Raw genomic sequence first — 23847 nt, forward strand, 5'->3', positions numbered from 1 at the left:
GTGTGTGTGTCTGTGTGTCCCCTCAACAACCTGGAATGCACAGAGTTCTTCTGCCCCCTCAGGACTGAGATTAAAGATGTGTGCCATTGCCTGAGGTAAAATTGCTTATTTTAAAGAAAAAGTTTTACAAAAATGGCAAGAAACCATGAATTTATACATAAATTAATAAACGTTTATATCAGAACATAAATAATTTGCCTTGGTTTTCTGGGTAAGCTGTAGCAGCAGCCATGAACTTTGGGGTGATGGAGATTTATCGCCTTTCGATCCTCATGAAGAGACCTGGCACACAGTCCAACAAAACCCAAGCACACAACGCTCCATAGCCACTTCTCATTTCTCCTGGGCAGACAAGCAGAAGGAAGAAGTGTTTGTAGGAAGTGTCTGTTCACGCAGCATGCACAGATGAAGGCAGCACACCTCCCTCTGATGCAGCAAAGCTAATTCTAGCATTAAATGGGCATATATGCTAATGAGTGCTTTTTTTCTTGGTCACAAAAAATGAAATACTACCCTGTAATTCCAGCACTAAGAAGGCAGAGGCAGGAAGACTGTGAGACTGAGCCAGTCGTGGAAGCTTGGTTCCCAGCACCTGTACAGGTCTCTGTGGGCACCCACCCTCAAATGCAGTATCAACACGGACATAGAAACATATACATAATCTAATATAATGTTTTACAATCAAGGACTAAATATGTAACTTGGATAGAGGGCTTGCTACCTTCTGCAAGGCTGAATCCTCAGACAGAGAAAAGTCGGGGGAACCACATTTAATTTCAGCCCTTTCCCAAGGAAACTGCTAATTTCAAAGCAAACCACCAACAAAACCTTCTCTTCAGCATCATCACTGGCAAAGAGCTTTGGAGCTTTAGATCTGAGGTAGCTACACAACATTCTATCTTTGAAGAAAAATCCCAGGAAGGAAACAGAGCGAAGGGTAAAAGCGGGTACCAAGAGTCACGCAACTGACAAAGTCTGGAGGAAAAGCAGAATGCCTGCCTTCTGCTGAGGGAGATGACTTGCGCTTTTCTGAGGATAAGGATTGGAACCGCCTGGATGAATGCTAAAGATATGGAGAGAAAGGCGAAGGACACAGCCAGGAGCGAGGCTGCGACTGGACAGAGGCCCAGGAACCTATGCAGGGACGCTGGCTGCATGGACAAAGATGGATGAGGAAACAAGCTCATTATCCTGAGGAGGACCCTGGAAGCAGACAGCAAGTATCCTACATGCCGAGCAATGCAGTGAACGAGGCTGGGCAAAAAGAAGTACACGCACACCATACACACGCATACACACACCACACACGCACACACACACGCACACACCACACACACACACAAAAAAAAGAGGATAAGTGAAAAAGAGGCAACTCATTCCACATGTGTCCAGCCTGTTCTCTTTCATTTCCCCCTTTAAACATCTCCACACTGACTCCCTTCAGCATGACTTGTCCTCTCTTATACATTTAACTTAACTGTTCACAGTAATTAGAGGTCTTTTTCTGTTTTTGTTTGAAATACGGTTACACCACGTAGAACAGTAGGCTGTGACATTGTGACTGCCTGCTCAGTCTTTTTTTTTAAATATTTATTTTTATTTATTACGTATACAATATTCTGTCTGTGTGTATGCCTGAAGGCCAGAAGAGGGCACCAGACCTCTTTACAGATGGTTGTGAGCCACCATGTGGTTGCCGGGAATTGAACTCAGGACCTTTGGAAGAACAGGCAATGCTCTTAACCACTGAGCCATCTCTCCAGCCCCCCCTGCTCAGTCTTTTGATAGTGGGATTACAGGTACATACTGCCATGCTTTTGTTATTGTTTTACTAATCTCTATGTTGCATAATTTATCTTTAAGACTAGTTCACCATTTCTACCAGCAAAATCGGAAACAAACATTCCCTAATAAGAATGGATGCTTAAAGAATTAAACAAAGATATCATCTATTTCTCTGACAATAACTTTCTCTCAAGACTTAAATATATATATATATATAAATTTTTTTTTATTTGACACTTAAGCAAGGGTGGGAATAACACCTCAACTTTTTGCTGTTCTTTTGAGACAGGGTCTTTCTATACCACCCAGGCAAGCCTCCTGTACGTTTCTATGGGTTAGATGACAGGCTTGCACCCCTATATCCAGTCGTCATGAGTTCTGCCTGCAATCCATTGTATTTTTAGAGCAGCATTAGGCTCGTAGTCAAACTAAACAGAAGACAGATCTCACATCCTTCCTCCCCTCCTCCCAGGCATGGCTCTCACTGAGACATTACTCCCTCCACAGTATGTTGGGGCTCACAGTTGGAGCTGCGTGTTCTACCGAGGGAGTCTCATACTACAATTTGTTGTTATTCTGTTTACCAAAGGAGCACAGCCGAGCCATCTGGGACAGCCGAGGAACATTAGAAAACACACACATGCTCTCACACGCACTCATTGCGGAAGTCTTTTACCGTCTCTCTGTGTGCGGCCATACGCTGTGGAGAAACTCCTTAAATTTGGAGGTTCTAGAGAGGACAGAAAAGCCCATCTTCCCAGGGAATCCTCAAGAGTTAAGCACTGTCTGAACACTGTGAAGGACTGTTAAATCACCAATAATGCTAATTTTTCCTTCGAATAAGATAAGACCTACAGCAGTTTGACCTGACTGACAGCCGTTAGACCCTCCTTAGAGCCTTTTCTGTCTTGAGTGAAGGGCTACCAGCCAGATAACTAAGTGTACCACCATCATGCGAATATGAAAACCTCACAATACCTTGAAGAAGCTCTAGTTCACCCATGGTTGCTTGCTGCTAAAGAAAAACTCTTATCCCAGCTATGGCTTTTCAAAACAGCTCATGCCTTTCAGCCACCCCAAGCTTCGGTGAACTCTGGATGACCTCAGAGCCTTGCCGCCTTTAGGCCTCAGGCACTCAGGGGCACAGACCCTACCCAGCTGACCACAGACTCCAGTTAAGCCGCCTAGTTTCTCTGGTTAACAGTCACTGCACTGGCAGTGTGCTAGTTCACAGATGGAGAGAGAGAGAAATAAACAGCTGGGATCCAACACGGCAAACCTTGGAAGGAATTTCTGCGGGGGAAAAAAGAGTTTAACAGAGCAGGCCACATCTCATGGATCCCTGCAGTCAGCCTGACGGAAAATTAAGATATTCAGATACAAAAAAAGCCAAGCAAATCGATGGGAGAAAACAAAGGGACACGTGGGCACTGTGCATGCATGTGTTGGCTGTCTGGGGCGTGGGGCAGGAGTGGGACAGGAGCAATGCAAGAGGCCAGGGCAGGATCTACAGTAATCCTGTGTTTCCTCAAGGAAGCAAATGACCCCTGCCCGCACCTCGGAAGCACCTCAGAAGCACTTGCTGTTTTAACCGGGAACGACACTTCACTCGTGTTTTTAAGTATAACACTGGTGGTGACTTTCAGAGAGGGTGGAAAGGAGAAAGACTGGTGGCTGTGGCACAGATGAGCACAATGTGGTTTACAAGCAAAGCGGTGCCATAAGGAAAACCAGGAGAAAAACAGCACATCTATCTTTTGATTGCACATGCAGTCAAAAGGATAGGGTGCTCAACCATGGAACGTGTTGTAGCACGATTAATCAAAACCCAGAGACAGAAACTGGGGTTCAACCTGAAGGTAAGAGAGGAAAAACAGTCAGCCACTGTCTCTTGCCTCTATCTCAGTCCACAATGGCGATCCTGCCTCTAGGAATCTCAGGATGAGACTGTGTGTGAGAGCTGTCTCCTCCCATTATATAATCCTCTTTAGTTCTGGGATTAAGGGTGTGCACCACTGCTGCCCAGTTTCTATGGCAAACTAGTGTGGTTACTGGGATTAAAGGTGTGTGTCACCACTGTCTGGTCTGTAAGGTCTGTTTTACTCTCTGAACTTCAGGCAAGTTTTATTTATTAAAATACATTGAAATATCACTACATTTCCCCTTTTTGTCTAAAATAAAAAGCTATAACTAATATAAGAAAACCATATACAGAAAGTACAATGACTATATACAACATATACAGGCAATAACTAGATCAACAATGTCTAGTCCATTTGCATTTGACAAATTCAGAAACAATACTCCATATCTACCCTATCTTGGTGAGTTCACAGTCTTGACCTAATTTACTTTCTGCATCAGGTGAACAAGGAAAACTGTAACTGTAACTATCTAGTCTTCAACTCCCTCAGAGACCCAGGAAGGCAATAACATTAACTGAGTAATGAAAAAGTGGAAGCAAGTGACTTCCAATGACAGAAACTGCTGGCTGCCTGGACCCAAAGTCCTCTACAACACTGGGGCATCTATCTTCGGTCTATATGCCTAGCATATCAGATACACTTTTCTGTGAAGCAGGATATTCTGAAGGGCTGTCCCTTCTTGTCTGGACAATGTTTGGCAGTCACTTCCTTTTGTGCCCTGCTTGTCTAATTAGGACAGCAGAGTGTCACCAGTCAAGGTAGGGGTATTTTCTAGCCCAGTGGCTTACTTTTGTTGCAAAGAAAGTAAACTCCATGTGAAGTTTCTTCAATTCCCAATATCTTCTCTGAAGTAGATTAGTGCTGCCAGGAATAGACATGTCTCATTGTTGTAAAAGAAGAGCCTTTTTTATTAAAACATCTTAAATGCCATATTCTGTAGATCTCTAAAGTGTTTGAAGATGACCTGTCTATCTAAAATATATCTTTGTTTGGCCTTGAAAACATACCTAATGTGACTGTAAGTTTGATTATACCATGTGATTAACCACCAACCAGAATTACAGCAAAGGTCTTGGCTGGGGTGGTTGGGTGTGGTAAGCCTACTCAGGCAGAATTCAGGTGGTAAAGACAGGCATTTAAGAGAGACTGAGTTCAGTGAGTGAGTTTAGAACCTTGACTACCACCTGATATCTAATAATAGGCAGGAGACACTTATGTGGGGCTAAAAAAAAATCAAATCAGTCATTCAAAGGTACAAAAAAGTAAAAGCTAGACAAAGCCCTTCAGAAGGAAGATCGGTGCAACACAGCTACCCACTGGGAGTGAGACTGAGAAACCCAAGGGAGGGGCTTCCTTCAGAAGTGGACACTGCTGAGGACAGAACGGACAGAAGAGTGGGGGCTGGAAAAGAAAAAAGGATCCCTTGGTAAGAAGGTATAGTTACGGTTTAAATCATCTCAGGGAGGGCTGAGGCCTCCTAAGCTCAGGCCAAGGACTTCAGGATGAGAGGCATTTATCCACTGAGTGTTTGTGTCAGCCAGGCACGGTGTTCAACCTTTATGAAGATGAACATTCACACTTGTAAACAACCTCATGTGCCAATGACAATTCTGTTAAAAACGTGGAGCCTTGATGACTCACTGACGCCACACAGGGCTACACAGGCAGAAGGCAGAGGAGCTGTGGTACATTTCACACTTTGAGTATAGCTGTTGTATTCTAAAACCCCGGGACTTTTTCCCCACTGGATTGTTGCGCTGTTGTTAATGCCCCCTTTAAAAAGGCAATAAGCATTTATTGAATGATTCAAATATATAGTTTTATTTAATGTTTCTGTCACCCCCACACACCAGGCCTTCTCACTCACTATTCTACATGCCTCACGGATGCAGAGGCTATCCAGGGCCACACAGTGTGAGAGGAACTGGATCTTAGACCAGGCTCAGACTCCAAATGTGTGTTCTAAAGAAGGCTTCAAAGGCAGCAAGCTCATACAGAGCTGTTACAAGGGGTTCGACAGGTCAGGTGATACAGAAAGGCAGGGGAGAAAAGTCAGTAACAGTGAAGGGAGGACCTGTGGTAAACAAGAAGCTATGCACACAACTAACTCAGTCTCTGTTTAGTTTGACGAGGTGTAACTTTCATCCCATACAATCTACTTACACTATCAGGTTTAACAGCATATCCATCAACACAGTCTATTTCCTCAGAGCCCCAGTACAGTCGCCCCTCCTTCCACACCCAGTCCTGACACCCGCTGATCTGTGCTCTGTCCCTACACTTTGATTTCATGGGAAACCTCCAACAGAATCGTATGGTATGCAGTACATATATGTATATCTCCTTTTAGTTAATATAATGGTCTTAATGTTTCTTCATAGTATACTACCAGCCAGTACTTCCCTTTGATTCCTGGGTACTATTCTGTTGTATGGATGCTGCCTCTGTTACCCCTCTATGGCATGGGGCAGAAGATGGCATCCGTGTCCACTCTGAGGCTTGGAGGACTAACGACACTATCAGCATCTTAGCACAAATCTTTGTGCAGATGTAGTCCAGTCCTGAGTAAATGGATGGGAAAGGCATCACTCAATCAAGTTTCTAAGTAATTCTTAAAGAAACTGCCAACTTCTGTCCAAGCGGTTCCATTGCTGCACGTTTCTGCCGCCAATGTAAGAGCGCCCCTGGCTACACAACCACATAAGTGTTCCAGGTTACCCACCGCACTGACAGCCTGGACCGTGGGCTTGGGGCCGTTACTTTGCATTTCCCTGATGTCTGATGACCGTAAACATGTTTCAAGTATTTACTAGCTATGTGTGTAAGTTCTTTCTGTGTGGAATATGTTTGACATCTTGGTCTACTTAAACGTTGTCTTACGATTTCTGAGCACTCTTACAGCGGGGATCAGTTCTTTGGCAGAGCTGTGACAACACTCCTGTCAGTGGCTTGTGTGGTGCTCTCTCCAGGGTCTAATTACAGAAAGCAAAAGTCTGAAACTTTGATCAAGTACAAAATCAATTTTTCTTCAATGACTTTAGCATGTAATAAAATTGTATCAGGCCCAGAATTATAAATGTAAGCTTTATCATTTTTGTTCTTATCAATTTAGGTCAACCCCCCATTTGTAATGTCATTATTATACAGACCTACGGAGTTTTGTTCTGATTTACATATGGCTTTCCAGTTATTAGGACATCCGCGGGGGAAAAAATATCCTTTCTTCACCAAATTCCTCTGGCATCTTCACTAAAAATTTCCCCCTTGGTTATGGAGAGCAGAAGTTGTTAATAAGTAAGGAAAGATAAGAAAAACAAAGCAAGATGCGAACAGAACTGGGTTGGAAAGGTAGAGAAAGGCTAAAGAGGTTATCGCTTGACATCCCTCCCGGGGCTCTGAGGACAGGGACCAAAGCTTTGGATGCGCTCTGGTGGGGAATCATTCGCACGCCACCATCAGCTCAGGGACCAAAGCTTTGGATGCGCTCTGGTGGGGAATCATTCGCACGCCACCATCAGCTCAGGGACCAAAGCTTTGGATGCGCTCTGGTGGGGAATCATTCGCACGCCGCCATCAGCTCAGGGACCAAAGCTTTGGACGCGCTCTGGTGGGGAATCATTCGCACGCCACCATCAACTCAGACGTGCCATTTCCCATACTGGTTCTGCAAAGTGACAAACTCCCAGGTCTGTACTCAGAACCAGGGACTTTAAGTTTTCCATTTCCAGGAAGACTATGAGAAAAGGCTAAAACGATTTTCATTTCAAACTTGTGCACATAGTTTGAGACTGTCTGTAAACAGACCTTAGGATAGAAGGAGTTAGTCTCTCCACAAAACTCCAGTCTTGAATGCACTTCCAGTGGTTGCTGTGGCAGGCAGGCTCACTGGTGTTTTTCACTGGTGTTGGACATTTAAGTATACTTCTTCCAATGGTTTTTGTGGCTAGCAGACTTACTGATGTCTTTCACTGGCATTTAGCATTCAGAGGAGGGTGGGGTATAAATGTATGAGATTTTAAGTAATTCCAGTTGACTGCTGAGCCACTACTTGGGAGCCCTCAAGATCACACATAAATATATGACAATGTATTTATGAAAAAAGTCTGAAGAAGTTCTAACCAACTAGGGAAGGGGACAGTGGTAATTCTTAAAAATGAGAAGCAAAACCACAAGCTAGAAAAAGGATCTTGAGAATGAGAAGCAAAACCACTAGTTAGGAACAGCCGCTGCCATCCCTGTCACCGCCTCATTCCGAGACAAGCCAACGGCAGTCCCAGCGCTCACCAGCCACAAAGCACTGAGACCATGCACATTGCTGGCAAAGATTCCTCTTTGTGCCTTACTGCTTTCCCAGGGCTTCAGAAGGCAGTAGGTAGAAAAAAAGAGAAATAATCTGATTTTTTAAAATATTCATTTTTAATAACCATCAAAACTTAGATCTTTTCAACTACTGATCAGGAAATCGAGGTGCTAGAGACGGCTCAGTGGTGAAGAATGTGTACTGCTCTGCCAGGACCCAAACTGGTGCCCCAGGGTTCACAGGGGGGAGCTTACAACTGCCTGCAACTCCAGCTCCAAGAGATCACAGCCCTCGCCTGCTCTCTGTGGGCAGTGCACGCGCGCGCACACACACACACACACACACACACACACACACACACACACGCGCACGCACACACACACACACACACACACACACACACACACACACGAACTTCAAAATAATAAACTAAACATGTTTCTTTGGGGGACGAAAAGGTGACTCGGCGGTCAAGAGCACTTGTTCTTGCAGAGAGGACCTGGGTTCAGTTCCCAGCACCCACACGGTGGCTCACAATCATCTCTAACTTCAATTTCAGGGATCTGATTCCTTCTTCTGACCTGAGATACCACCAAGCATGCACACGGTACACAGACACATCTGCAGGCAAAACACACACACACACAATAAAATGAAAAAAATCTAAAATTTTAAAACATTTTATATAAAAGAAAATAGGCCCTGTGGGCTGTTATATGGGAGAGAGCAGCAACAAGATCTTTTTTTGGGGGGGGGCACAGAAACTTACAGGGGTCTTTGGCACAGGTATGAATTCTACATGATAAATTTACTACTGACAAAAATAATTGTAATTTTTAAAATACATTTTCATAAAATAAACTTAAATGTACCATTGACTTTTACTGTAGCAATAAACCCTTACCATCTACTTAGCATGTGGCAAGATAATGAATAGGCCTAATTATACATTATTTTGGCATTTAAGTTGTCTGTTGCTATAGACAATACTTATGCTAGGAAAAAAAGCCCTCATGCTTCACTAGAAAAATAAAAAAACATACAAGACAATCTTGCTTCAGAATAAAGGTATAAGAGAAAAAATATTTTTTAAATATTGCATTATGTAAGTGAAAAGAAAAGCCAGGGTCGGGACAGGGCTATCATTACTTTCTGCTGAGAGACACTATAATAACTACTCAGTACCTCTCCCTCCAGTCAGAAGTCGTGTGTTTGTTCTCTTCTGCTGAGAATACTGTTCGCTGGATGACGAGCTTTTACCTAAGTATTACAGAAATCTACTTCTAAAAGGAATTTGTTCCCTTTCCTCATTCAGCCTACAAATGTGTCTGTGGCAAACACTCTCGTGCCTGCCTTGGGGAGCTCACACGCTCCCAGGGAGGGGCCAGAGAACACCACAGAGGAGCGAGGCAGAAAGTACCATGTGCTGTGGTGATTGCGAGTGGGCGATGGGAGGAGGCCCTAAGGAGCAGCAGCTAAGCAGACTTCATGGCACAAAAATGAGGGGTGAGGTCCAGATTGGGCAGACTAAATTTAGACTCTAAGCTTGGCATTCTAAAGAAAGAAGGCGTGTATAGCCAAGTACAGCGGGGTGAGAGACGGTGGTCAGAAGCCCAAGTCTGAAATACAGCAATCGACGATGGCTAGATTCTTAGGCCAGGCAAGGGATGGGATGTGATGGGAAGGCTGCTAAGACCAGGAAGATCCCGATCCAGCCTAGGTGGAGAACGGACCGGAAAAGGTCAACAGCAGGGGTGGTGAAAGCTGAGAGGTGGTGGGGCACAGATGGAGGTATGATAAACATAGGAAGAGGCAAAGCTGGGGTACTGTTAGAAGGACAAAATGTCAACTGGGCCTACCAACAGGGGGTACAGGGCCTACCAACAGGAGGTACAGGGTTGCTAACTGAGAGAGAGATTAAGGATGTTTGCAAAGCTTGCAAAGTTCTTTTCTAACTGACTGCATGAGACATGTGTGTCAGTGCACACGAGCTCACGGAAGGGACGGAGGTGTAGATGTTTGGGTGAGTGGCTGGCATATGGCATGTGAAGGGCCTTGGAAATAACAAATTTAAAAAGATTCCATGAATGAATTTTACTGAAACGAAACTTAAGAAATCCAGATGCAATAAAGTCTCACTAAAGGTCATAGGAAGAACAAAAACTAATGCCCTTTTAATCTAAAACTAGATGGATACAATTTCAGTCATCTCAGTTAGTGTAGGCAAGACAAACACCAGACTGTCATCAAGCAAAATCATGTAAGCAGCAACCAAGATAGCAGGCCGCGTGCAGAAGTCAAGGGAAGGATCTACAACAGCTTGAAAGTAAACCATGTGGCCACTGAAGAGACCAAGGCTGGACTGTGGACACCACTGTGGAGGACGGACGACCGCGGGACAGGAGAGACACAAGCTATCCGCAGGGACAAGACGGATGGCAGGACAGACATGGCACGTGTAATTAAGGCTCCTTCCACTCTACATCCCGCGCCACGTTTGTGCCAAATGATGTCATCAGGTTAGGGACGCAGTTGGCAGTGAACACAAAAGGAAGGACACAGGAAGAAAGGGGTGAGAAAGAAAGAAAAGGCACCCAGGTCAGCAATGTGTTTGAAGATGCATAGGAGGAGAGGCTTCGGAGAGGCTTCACACTCAAGTTCTAGACTAGCTTGCAAAAGACTCTCGAAGGGTTGGTTGGGAAGAACACTATTCCTTATTTCATGGGGTTAAAAACAATAAGTGAATTCATGGTTGAAAAGTATCTGGGATAGTGTATATGCCCGACATATGGTATCTATTTTTATGTTTTGAAATTAAAATGCTAAGATAAAATCAATTCTCCTCTAAAGCATTTACATTTTTGTTTTGTTTTTAAGACGGGGCTGATATATAGCCTAGGCTGGCCTCAGACTCTGATCCTCCTGCCTCCAATTCTCCAGCGCTAAGATTACAGAAATGCATCGCCATGCCTAGTCACTCCAAACACCCTTTATATTCCTCAACCTTAAAGTAAACTATGTTCAGAATAAATTATTGTCTTTGGTTTCTCCTGTATCACGTAACTGTACAAGGAGAAGCACATTTACGGCTCTCAGGACACTGCACCAGGACTGTGAGTTCCAGGTCAGCCTGACAGAGCCAAAGGGAAGACAGCGAGCAGCGAGCCAATCATTGCAAGGAGACGTCAGCTGAGAGTGTAGCTGTGCGGATGCTTAGCCTCGTGGCCCTGCTCACAACCCTGTGCCTCCCAGAAACTTCCCAGTTCATCCGTCTACAGCACATCGGATGGCCAGGCATCACTCTGGAGTGGAGAGGAGGGGCAACACATCCGAGAGGTTCATTCTTGGATTGCACAGTTACAACAAGGCAAACACTGCAGAAAGGAGAGCAGATTTCCAAGTGAGTAATAACATTCAGAGCTAACCCCCAATTTGGAAACGAAGGCTAAAACTTTAAACTGCTTCTACACAATGCTCATATTTACTTTCCAAATGCTGGCTTCTTGAACAATGGTCATGAATTACCGCAAAAAACAAGGTCTACCAGGTGTGGTGACACACACCTCTAATCCCAGCACTCAGAAGGCAGAGGCAGGTGGATCTATGTGAGTTTGAGGCCAGCCTGGTCTGCAGAGCGAGTTCCAGGACAGTAGAGCTGTTACATAGAGAAACCCTGTCTTGAAAACAAACAATCAAACAAACAAAAAACCAAAACTAACAAACAAATGGACAAAGCACCCCACAAAGTCTAGTCTAATGAAGAGCACTCTCACAAACCTCTATATTCCGGCGCTTTCTCATCAGGATTTTCTCCTTGAACATGCAATCAAAGACACGAACAGTAACATTTATGTTTCCAGTTTATGACCTTCTACCCTTGACTCCCACATGGTATCCATGGCCACAAACAGACCATGGAACTTGGAAGTGAGGTGTCTCGGTGGTTAAGAGCACTTGCTATTCTTGCAGAGGACCTGGTTTGATTCCCAGCACCCACACGGCAGCTCGCAAGCATCTGCAACTCCAGTTGCAGGGGACCCAATGCCCTTTTCTGACCTGCAAGGACACCAGGCACATATGTGGTACACGTATATGCATACAGGTAAAACACTCATAAAGCAAATCTTTTAAAAAAAAAAAGCTATGTATTTTTAAATCTAAAACAGAAGCCAAGAGGCTCATCCCACAGGGATAGCAAATATTTTGGGCCTTATGAACCATCATCTTTCTCACTATGATGAGAGAACAGTCATAGATAATACATCAAACGAGCAGGGCTATGCTCCAACAAGATTTTACTTATAAAGATGGGCTAGATTTGGTCCCCAATCTAGAGGACCAGTTACACAGCATGGTGCCAGCCCCAATCTGCTTCAGAGTGATCCAGCAGTGTTGGCGGAGGCTGTTCAGTCGTTCCCAGTCACTTAGACCTGAAATAATCACTCAGAAACTATTTTCTTTTTTATTTATTTATTTTTTTGGGGGGGGGGGTTTCGAGACAGGGTTTCTCTGCGGCTTTGGAGCCTGTCCTGGAACTAGCTCTGTAGACCAGGCTGGTCTCGAACTCACAGAGATCCGCCGGCCTCTGCCTCCTGAGTGCTGGGATTAAAGGCGTGCACCACCAACGCCCGGCTAGAAACTATTTTCTTTGCAATACTGTTTGGCCAATAGTTTAAGCTTATTTCTAACTAGCTCTTATATCCTAAACTAACCCATCTCCATTAATCTGTGCATTACCACGAGGTCGTGGCCTACCGGCAAAGCTTCAACAGCTTTGTGAGGCTCTGGTGGCAGCTACATGGCTTCTCACTGACCCAGCCTTCTCTCTCTGTATCTTTTCCAGCCTGGCTATATTCTGTTAAGCCACTGGCCGAAAGCAGCTTCTTTATTAACCAATGGCAACAAAACATATTCACAGCATAAGTCATTTCCCACATCACAGAAGATCATGTCACTCACTTCTGATATCCATTACTAACTCCACTGAGTTTCTGAGTACTTAATTTCTATTTATTTTGTACTTTACCAACCAAACGAAACTTAAAACATTTTCTTTCCTCAGAAATACCACTTTCTGAAATTTACTATTTTCATATCTTTGACTTCACTGTTATCGGCAGAAATAACCGCACTTCCTTACAAACGACAAGCTCCCATAAAATTCAAAGCAAAGGCACTTCCCTGCCAACTTTAAGACTTCATTTTCCTTTACAGCTGAATAAAGCTCCGTTCTGCTAAGCGCCACATTCTCACTCGCTATCAGTTAAGTGTCGACGCCCGTCTATCGGGCTCCACTCATTTGCTACTGTGAGCAGGACAGCAATCGTGGATGTGCAGGCATCTCTACGACAGGGGAGGCAGCCTTCTGGGCACATGTCCAGCACACGTACAGCCTGCTCATACTGTAGAATAATTCTGATACGTTGGAGAACCCTCCATGCCGACACCTGCAATGGCTGTATTAGGATGCTCTCCCATCAGCAGGGAATAAAGGTTCCTCTCCCCCACATCATGACCAGCGCCAACGCCATGGCCATTCTGACTGGATGATGCGCAACCTCAGAGTAGTTTTAGATTGTCCCTGATGTCTACGGATATTTAACCACTTCTAAAAACAGTTACTGGCCACTGGTGTTCCTTCTTTTGAGAACTGTCTATTCATCTCATTAGCCGTTCTCAGCTTTGTTTTCTTGGTATTTGCTCTCACTGCACATAGAGTCTCACTACGTGCCTGTGGCTGGCCTGGGCCTCTCTACAAAGACCATCAGCTTCAGTTACTAAGTCAAGACCAATTTGACTTTTGTGCAGGGTGAAAGATAAGGATACATGGTTAAATTGGAGTTTTTGTAAGTCGTATGCTGATAGTGAAAGTTGGCCAAGATATTTAAAAATCACGGGCACAAAATACTACTTTTTACAAATGAATTCATACTTACTGGATAAAATGATGGACCTTACAGTGACATTTTCACATGTGTACATAACCCATTTTGATCACATTCACCTATTACCTTGTCTCCCTATCATCACTGCTCCCCAGTCCTTTTCTTGTCTTTCTCCTTAGGGTTCACAGGAAAGAAAACACGCACTACCCACTGCAGACTAATGTGATAATCTCAGCTCATCCATTTTCCTGCAAATGACCCGACTCCATTCTTCTCAGCATCTGAATTACTGCTCTGGCTATACATGCCCGTTTCCTCTTCCCGCTCTGTGGATGGGCACTGACCCCATTCCTTGGCTATTTCCAATAGAAGAGGAACAGGCACGGATGCCCAGGAGTTTCGCTGTCTGCTGACTTGGATTCCTTCCCGGGGGTGCTATGGCTAAATCATACGGTAGTTCTATTTCTAGCTTTTGAAGGAATATCAACACTCATTTACATAATGACTGTGCTAATTTACATTCCCAATAACAGTATGTAAGAGTTCCTCTCCCTCCACATCCTAGCCCGACACTTGTTTTTGTTTGCTGTTGAGATCTGCTTTCTTCATGATAGCCATCTGACGAGGGTGAGAAGGAATGTGTGGTTTTGATTTGCATTCCTTCATGACTTAAGATATTGAGCATTATTTTAATGTAATTATTCGGTTTGTTTGCCAACTTGCTCACTGGGTTATTTCTCCCTTTGGTGTTTAAATTTTGGTATATTCTAGATAATAATCTGCTGTCAGCTAAACAGCTGAAACAAGGGTTTCTTTTTCTTCTATTTTATAGTCTGGTTTTCTAATCTTTTGGTTCTTTCTTGTGCAGAAATTGGTGAGTTTGACCCAAACCCATGTCAACTCTTGCTCCACATCTCCTGGTATCCTAGGAAACAGCCAGCACACACTCCGCGCTCTGACGCGCCTCATGTTCCTGTCTAGCTTCTCTTGCTGGCTCCCTCTTCACCGCTCACTGGTCTCACACCAACACTGTCGAAGCCTTGGCAATGGCTCCCGCAGCTGCTGCTTCCTTAACCTCACCCCTGCCCATCTAGGTACATTTCTTGGGAGGGGGGATCTCATATAAAACACACTCAGTGGTGGTCTCACGAGGCAAACACAAAGAGGGGATCATATAGGGACGTGTAGTGATTCTGACATCATGGAAAGTTCTGGCTGTGAGTCATCTTCACTTCTGCAACACGCCAGAAATAATTAGACACACTGAGCTGATGGGACTGATGTCTGCACTCTGACTTTGCAGCAGGTGTATGGGCAGACGGTCACCACGCATGCAGAACAACACACGGCTGCCTCGGCTCTTACGGAGGAGATGCAGTCACTGAGTGTCCTGACGCAGGAGCACAGCCCAGCCTCTCTTCTGCAATGTCTGGCACAGTGTTTTACAGCAACGTTGATAAACGAGCAGCTAATAAAAAAAGCTATGTGGGAGTCAGAAGAAAAGAGAAGAAAGGGGAGGAGGGGGAAGGGAGGAAACTTCATACAGCTGCTTTAATTATTCGCAAAGTTTGAGAGGAAAAGCTCTTGTGATTTCAAATCCTATTTTTACAACTGAAAATATAATTTCTACCCAGTAAACAGTAAAGAGCTAAGTATTTCCTAAAAAACTTCTAGTAATAAGTAAGAGTATTTTAAAGATTATTAAGATTATTTCAAAATCAGAGAGAAAACACGAAAGGCCATGGTTTGGACTGCCATCAAAGGCAACAGGAAAAGTTAATGAAGTCTATGAAAAAAATGATATGAGATTGAGATTTATCTGAATAATAACTTTTTTGCTGAATAATAAATTTAAAAAATATATGAGGTGACGTGGGGAGTGAGGAAGCGGGGAACAGACATGTTGTGAGCAGATTTCAACTATCAAGAAGGCAATGAGCTCACGCCTTGGGAACGGACAATGCAAGCAGCCAATTCCTCTCGGACGAGACCAAGCACAGAGAAGGACATTCAACCACAGAAGCCACTCACGGAAGGAGAATTCTGGCTAGCCTTTCTCATGCAGCTCTCCCAACGTTTACTCATTTTTCATAATGCAGTTATTCATGTCAATAAAATGTCAGACCTACCACTTGTCTAAGTAAGAGCGGAGAACAGGCCATTTGCTGGCTTAAGCTGAATTACTATATTAATGTCCCCATACTTATTTTCCTGCCTCATTTCTGAGCGCAGAGTAGCAGATCACTGCCTTCCTCAGCCTCCACCCAGCTTTCCCACAATCATCTCACACATCCTCTGCCTGACTGACGTATAAACTTCCACCTTTCAGTGCCACAGAGATCACAACGCTGGAGTTACTCCTGTCTGCAGCCCGTTACTGCGGTGTGTGGTCACCTGACCACCCAACCTCCCCTTTTCTCATTTGTACAGAGGCAGGAGCCTCGTGACCACCTCTTCTCCTTTCCCTTTAGTCATGCGTTGGGCATGCTGGGTTCTTTTGTGCCTTGTCAATCTCTTCAGCCAGGAAGGGTTTTCCTAGTAAACCATGCATCTGCCAAGCTTACGTATTACCTGGAAATTACCAGATGCTTTGATATGAGAAAAATCCAAGACACATTGCTCAGTTAAAAGACTTTTTTTTCCTTAAATTGATCCTACTTGCTAAAAATACATATAATAATAATCTTACATATAAACCATAAATATAAATACATGATAACAAGATAAAATAAAAACAAGTTAAACCCACAGAAGGAATGAAGTGCTCTATAGGAAATGATCTCAGTACTAACTAACCCTGACAATTCAGACCTAGAAGTACACCCACGGCAGCCAGTACAGGCTCACCACCTCTGAAAGCACTAATAAAATTTCAGAGTCAAAAACATTGTTGATGGGGCTGGAGAGATGGTTCAGTGGTTAAGAGTACTGACTGCTCTTCCAGAGGACCCGGGTTCAATTCCCAGCACCCACATGGCAGCTCACAATTGTCTGAAGATCCAGTTGCAGGGGATCTGACACCTTCACACCAATGCACATAAAATAAAATTAAATAAACCATAAAAAAAAAACCAACATTGTTGATGTTGGTTCGAAAATGACATGAAAGTGACTATACAAAGGCAGATTGACACAATTTTAACAATTCTTTTTAAAAATTTATTTATTTATTAAAGATTTCTGCCTCCTTCCTGCCACCGCCTCCCATTTCCCTCCCCCTCCCCCGAACAAGTCCCCCTCCCTCATCAGCTCGAAGAGCAATCAGGGTTCCCTGTCCTGTGGGTAGTCCAAGGAACTCCCACTTCCATCCAGGTCTAGTAAGGTGAGCATCCAAACTGCCTAGGCTCCCCCAAAGCCAGTACGTGCAGTAGGATCAAAAACCCATTGCCATTGATCTTGAGTTCTCAGTAGTCTTCATTGTCCGCTATGTTCAGCAAGTCCGGTTTTACCCCATGCTTTTTCAGACCCAGGCCAGCTGGCCTTAGTGGGTTCCCGATAGAACATCCCAATTGTCTCAGTGTGTGGGTCAATTTTAATAATTCGATGTCTGTACCTGCCCCTACTTTCAAAACATTAAAGTAGTATGGATTTATTTTCAAAACGAACATAGCAATCTGAAAATAGGTTTATAAAAACCGTATTAAAATAGGATGGAAAGGGAGATATTTAAAGGGAATGTTCCTATGGCCTCTTCTGTCACCGTCTGCCTTATTGGAGACAGGTTCCCTCACTGAGCCAGGAGTTGCAGGTCCAGCCAGGATGACTGGCCAGCAGGCTCTGAGGACCTTCCTCTCTTCATGTCCCAGGGCTAAGTGTACATGCTAGGCTGGGATTCAAACTCAGGTCCTCATGCTTACAGAGAATGTGTTCTCCCCCGTGGGCTAGCACCCCTGCTTCCCCCCGCTTTACTTTTTCTACTTTACATCACAACTTGGGTGAAAACAGCGGTGCTCTAGTGGATGGCAGACCAGAAGTGAGAATCACTGGCCATGTGTGGACAGCCAGAGGACAGCTCTCAGGAGCCATTTCTTTCCTGCCACCTTACAGAGTCCAGAAACCTAATCTGTCATCAGTTCTGTGTGAGCACCTCTACTTGCTGAGCCCTTGGAACCGCAGCTGTGAGACTCCACACACACGAAGGGAAGAATAACTGTAATAGAAAGGGTAGCTTTAAAGTCTTGATAAAATCTCATGCTAAATAATTACGTTTGACACATCAGCAAACTAATAAATGCATCTAGGGATAAAAGAAATTATGATGCCGAAAGGAGTTAGTCTTAATTACGTACTAGCAATGTCTATTTCAACCACTAGAGGGCATCAATGACATACTGTTCTTTAACCTGGCTTTAACCATGAAAGATTTCAATAAAAATGCAATAAATACTAAATATATTTTTATATTGAATTATTATACAATATATTTTAAGGTTTTGTACAAGTTGAAGGTTAATGATGAAAATATGTACTATTTAGTAGATGAAATTAATTTTGACTTCAACTCTCCAAGAAGTCTCTGGTAAGATAAAAACTGATTTAGAATGTAGAATTCCAGTGGATGGGTGCAAATTCACAAACAGTATTTTTAAAAAAAAATAAAGCAAAGGATAGAAGTTGAGAAATTTAAAACAATTCCAAGAAACATGTTATATATATGACCAGTCCACAGAAAAGGAGGTCCTGAGCTGGCATCCTTTTCTCAAATGCACTAATTAGATATGAACTGTCTGGATATACATGTGGTAACTAACTTCAGGCCAGAGTCAGTTGTGCACACAGAGATAGCGTGGCTTTCCTGCTCTACTTAGCCAGCTTTACTGTGTACCTGGCAGGAGCAGACGTGGACTAGACGGTAAGAACCTCTGAGACCAAAGGACGGCACATGCGGCAAGATGTCCCGCGGCGTCTCATTACGTCACAGACCTCCCACCTGCTCCGTTATTCTCAATGCTACCTCCCGGTAAATAGTTGTTGAATTATACTTTAAATTACCCATCACTTTACACTGAATTCGACCCTCCAAGAGACAAAATTAACAAAAGTTACTTACTAAAACCAGGAAAACTGTCCATTTGGGGGCCTTTCAGTAGCTCATGCTGCTATGGTTTCTGGTCTGATTCTAGTTACTAAGATCTAGTGGCTGGCAGAACCCACTTACAAGTCTCTACAGACAAGTGACAAATAAAATGGGGTCCAGTGTCTCAAGAGTGATATCAGTGTGAAGGAAGCTTTACTATAAAAATACCCCACCTGCTTACAATAAGAAGCTATATTCTAATAAGGAAACTGAGCCAAAGAAAGTGATTAATTAATCAATGACAACAACACTACATTTATATTTGTGCAACATGACATTAAACAAAGCAGAGGTATTTACATATTGGTGGCCTGATCATACAATTCCCAAATCACTGAATACTTTAAAATGTATTTGTGTACGTATGTATGCACACACACACACATACACATACTTCTTTGGAGTGGGACTCTTGTAGCTTCAAATGGCAATCAAATTCAAGTTCAAACTAGTGTAAGTAAAGCAAAGGCTTGAATGAGGTCCAGAGGTCAAAAGAGGAATGCAGAGACTCACAGACTCAGCTAATATCAGACTGGAAACTATCCTGAGGACCGCAAGACTAGTATCTTTAAGGCTTCAGATGCAACACAAGAGCCCACAGCATCAGGATGGAGACTCCCAACTATTTGACGTCAGTGTGAACAGTCTTAAGAAGAAAACAAGACACAATGCTGCCGGTTCTGCTTGCTGGCTGGGCTTTGGTTTTGAGATAAGTTCTTACTAGTATCAAGCTTAGATCCTCCTGTATCAGCCTAACTGCTGACACATAGGTGTGAGCCACCATGGCTGGCCTCTGTTTTTAAAAGGCTCATATACAAAGCTCTTGCCCTTCCATCACAGACAATCAAACAAGTTCCCAGCACTTTTGGAAAGCAGAGTTCTGAACGACAATAAAACAAGAGCTTATTAAAAGTTGAAAAGCCAATAGTAAAACAAACATCAAAATCTGATCGACCTGATGAGATTCAGCAGGCAAGTACGAAAGATGAATTCAAGACAAACTTTAGATTTTTAAGCTCACGTGTAACAAGATGAGTGCAGTATGCACTGCTGTAGACAGCCATCACTACGAGTTAGCCTAGCCCCGGTCTATTTCGCCTTTAAGTAAATTCAAACACCCATTATTAATAAGCAAACTTACAAGTAATTGTACATTTTTTTCAAGTTACCAGATTCCTCTAAATTGTGTCAATTACTTTAAAATTTCTACATGAAAAAAACTGTATACAAAAACTACAGGTTTTTCTTGATAAAAAAAATCAATCCATAAGAATAAAGCGCAATCAAATCAATAATAACTTCAAAATTGTCTTGCTGGCAGTAAGAAAAGAAAGTGACGGATTGAGTAAGGGAAACCAAATCTGCTTCACAGCCCAAGCACCAGAAGTGTGAAGAGCCGGTGCCCTCATCTGGCCAAACAAAGAACTCACCATTCGATGCGTCTGTGCCTGCTCAGTCCTGAGAGTCAATTTCAGGACTTTAGTGGTAAATCTAAAAGCAGGTGGTGGTGGTGGTGGGGGGGGGGGGGGCGGCAGGGTAACTGGCCAGTACAGATCTGTCGGCTGCCTTCTGCAAGGCTCCACGGGCTCCACTTCTGGCTACTACAATCCCAACCATTCAGATGCTATCATCCTCGCGTTTGCAATCATTATAAAACAGCCTAGAGAAACTTCTATCGGGGGCCTGCAACACAGCTCCTCAGGTGAGGGGATCTGCCCAAGCCTGATGGCTTGAGTTCAGTCTCAGACTCACACGGTGGAGGGCAGGGCCTATTCTCCAAGGCTGGCCTCTGACATCCATATCTGTAGGGCCCAGGTCTACCCCTGTTCCTGGGGTTCATCTTGAGGACAGTTTCTGGTCAGCTAACTAAAACATTCTGTTTGTTCCTGTGCTCCCTCTGCCCTGCCTGGTGATTAGCTGTAGGGCATTGTCGACTCCATCTTTGGTGTGGTAATTTCCCACCTGCTCCTTGTGCAGCAGCGAGGTGTATAAGGATTTCCCCAAGGTTGAATAAACGGCATTTGGCTGATCTTTCGAATGACCCAGGTCTCTTGTGTGTTCTTTCAATCTCCAGGCCCTTGCCTGGCTCGCGTACGGTACAGTGGCGTGTGAACTGTACTGAGGGGCTAACACAGAATCGGGTGTTACACATATCTGTGCCATGATTTCCACACACATATATACACAAATAAATAAGAGCAAGAATTAATATAAGAGAAATGTGCACCCCAAAACAAGACAGACTATGACTCGTGTCACATAAGCTGAAAAACTGTCTTCATTGCTAAGATGGAAGCCTGCACTTTTTCTTCCTATTTAAAGGTTTCTTAAAAATTATGCATAGACTGAAGGTCTCTTCATTCCCAGGGACAGAAGTATTCCAGATTTTGGAATATTTAGTTTACCAGTTGAGTGCCCATAACCTAAAGACCTGAACCGTGAAGCCATGAGAAGTTTTGTTTGCCAAGAAAGATGGGAGAAGCAGATGGAGCCTTGGCTTGCAGTGACTTCAGACCAAGCCCCGACAGCTGGGTCTGCTAACATAATTGTTATCAGTGCGATAACTGTGCATCAGACCTAGTGGAGCTCAGAATGAGAGACCATCTCAAGCAGCCATGATGCTTAAAGTAAGCATCACATGACAACAAGCCTCAGGTCAACTTAGAACACAGGTGTCAGGAACTGTCAAGACGTTAGCTTTTGCCAGACTTGTGCGAGAATAATTATTCAACTGACCCACGTTCAGACTTCAAATCCCAACCCCAGAACTTGCGGCTACGCCACCTCATGGTGCAAGGCCCCCAGGGAGGGTGTGAGATCACAGATTATCCCAAGGAGCCTCACGAGTAGAGTGAGTGAGGAGGAGATGGAGCCTGGAACCAAGGAGGACAAACTCTAGAAGCTGAAAGACGTGAGGAAATAAGATTCTCAGCAGTCCTGTCAACACACACGTAATTCCTTATTTAATCTGTTTCTATGTGTGCGCCCCTCTAAGTGTGGTTATGTACATGTTCATATGGACACATAGACAGGCGCACTTGCTCACGGAGGCCCACATCTGGCACCTTCCTCTATCGCTTCTCCAGCTTATTTGGGACACGGATCTCACTGAGCTGGAGCTCAGTGAGTGATGAGGCTCTGTACTCTAGAGAGTCTGCTCTCTCTGCTTTCCCCCTGTTGCTGGCCTGACAAACTCCTGGCTTTTTACCTGAGCTAGGGGTCTGGACTCAAAGCTTCACTGTGTAGCAGGTACTGTACCAACAGAGCCACCTCTCCAGCTAGTTTTCATTTACTCTTGAGACAAGGCCTCATTAATGTAGCCCAGGCTGGTCTTCAACTGGTTAACTGTCTTGCTTCAGCTTCTATAATGCTGGACAAAGACATTCACCACCACGCACAGTCTTCTGCCCAACATCATTTTATATCAACGAGTAGCTGGGCTTCTGATTTACGGAACCACAGCTGATCAGTTACTGTAGCCACAAAGACTGCAGCAATCTCCACAGCAGAAAAACAAAACCCGCCAAACACTAACACGCTTAAGTAAAGTTATCACAAGCTGTCTACCTAAACTGACAGTCAAGAGGTCTGTCGCGTTTACTTGTCAAGGGCACACAGCAAGTTAAACCTCAGACAGAACATCTGGTCTGTCTGAGTCAGCACATGGTACCAGTGACTTAGTTTTTAAAAAATTCATTCATTTTATCTTGTATGTGTGGCTGTAGATGCAAATGTGTGCCACATGCAAGCAGAAACCCAGCCATGAAAAGTCCAGGTGGTTGTGAGCTGCCATGACTTGGGTGCTGGGAACCGAACCTGGGTCCTCAGAAATGACAGCAATTGCGCTTGACCACTGGGCCATCTCCAGCCCCACCAGAGCTCAGTTTCTCCTACACCTAGTCTCAACAGGATCTTCTGGCTCCTGCTGTGTAAACCTGTTACGGCGCCTTTCCCCGTTCAAACAGCCCTACCTTCTACCATTCTGCAGCACGGAGGCCATGCTGAGGGGCAGTGGCCGCCCACTTCAGTCACACAGTGTTCTGAGGAAGCAGGAGAGCCACACTACTAAATACGTGACCTTCTTGCTTCAGGATCTGGACTCATTTATATCGTCTACCACTGCCTTGGACATACTAAGAAAGCCATCCAAAAGTGTCCCCCTCCCCCAGCCCCACTCCGCCACTCACCTGCCTGCTCTCCAGTCTCTGCACACACACGTGCACAGACTTCATACCACAATCCACCCACGGGTGCATCACGGTTCTCTCAGGAAGTGGCTCACTTTCTCTGTGTCTGTCTAGTGGATGTCACAACTGTCAATTCTCTGCTAAAGTACACTTGCTTCCGGCAGATCGACTCCCAACTCCAAATCTCTGCTACTGTGTATACGAGACTCCCCCAAATCAGTATCTATCTATCAACTTTCCTTCCCATCACCATATTCCTAGATCAGACTTTTTGTTTGTTTGTTTGTTTTGCTGATTTTTTTCGAGACAGGGTTTCTCTGTAGCTTTGGAGCCTGTCCTGGAACTAGCTCTTGTAGACCAGGCTGGTCTTGAACTGAGAGATCTGCCTGGCTCCACCTTCTGAGTGCTGGGATTAAAGGCGTGCGGCAGTGCCGCCACCACCAGCTTTTAACCACAATGAAATTATAATTGGCTGGCTACCCCATGTCAGGACCAGTCTGGGACACAGGTTAGCCTTTCTACTGGCTTCTGCAGCAAAGCCGTCTTCCTATTATTGCACCAATGGACAAGAACAATAAAAAGCCACAGCGAGACATCTACACATGACTTTACAAACACTGTGATTCTCGCTACTGGTATACATTTTATTTCCTATTTATACAGAACTATGTACACACATATATGGAAG

General features: G+C 44.2%; 1 protein-coding gene across 34 annotated transcripts in view; it reads right to left on the reverse strand.

Annotated features, from left to right (window-relative positions):
* The window catches only part of Plekha5 (pleckstrin homology domain containing A5), a 166802-nt gene that overhangs the window by 101589 nt on the left and 41366 nt on the right, over nt 1-23847 (reverse strand). The gene's annotated exons all lie outside the window — the stretch shown is intronic.

Source organism: Microtus pennsylvanicus, chromosome 8, assembly GCF_037038515.1.
Source record: "Microtus pennsylvanicus isolate mMicPen1 chromosome 8, mMicPen1.hap1, whole genome shotgun sequence".
NCBI lineage: Eukaryota > Metazoa > Chordata > Mammalia > Rodentia > Cricetidae > Microtus > Microtus pennsylvanicus.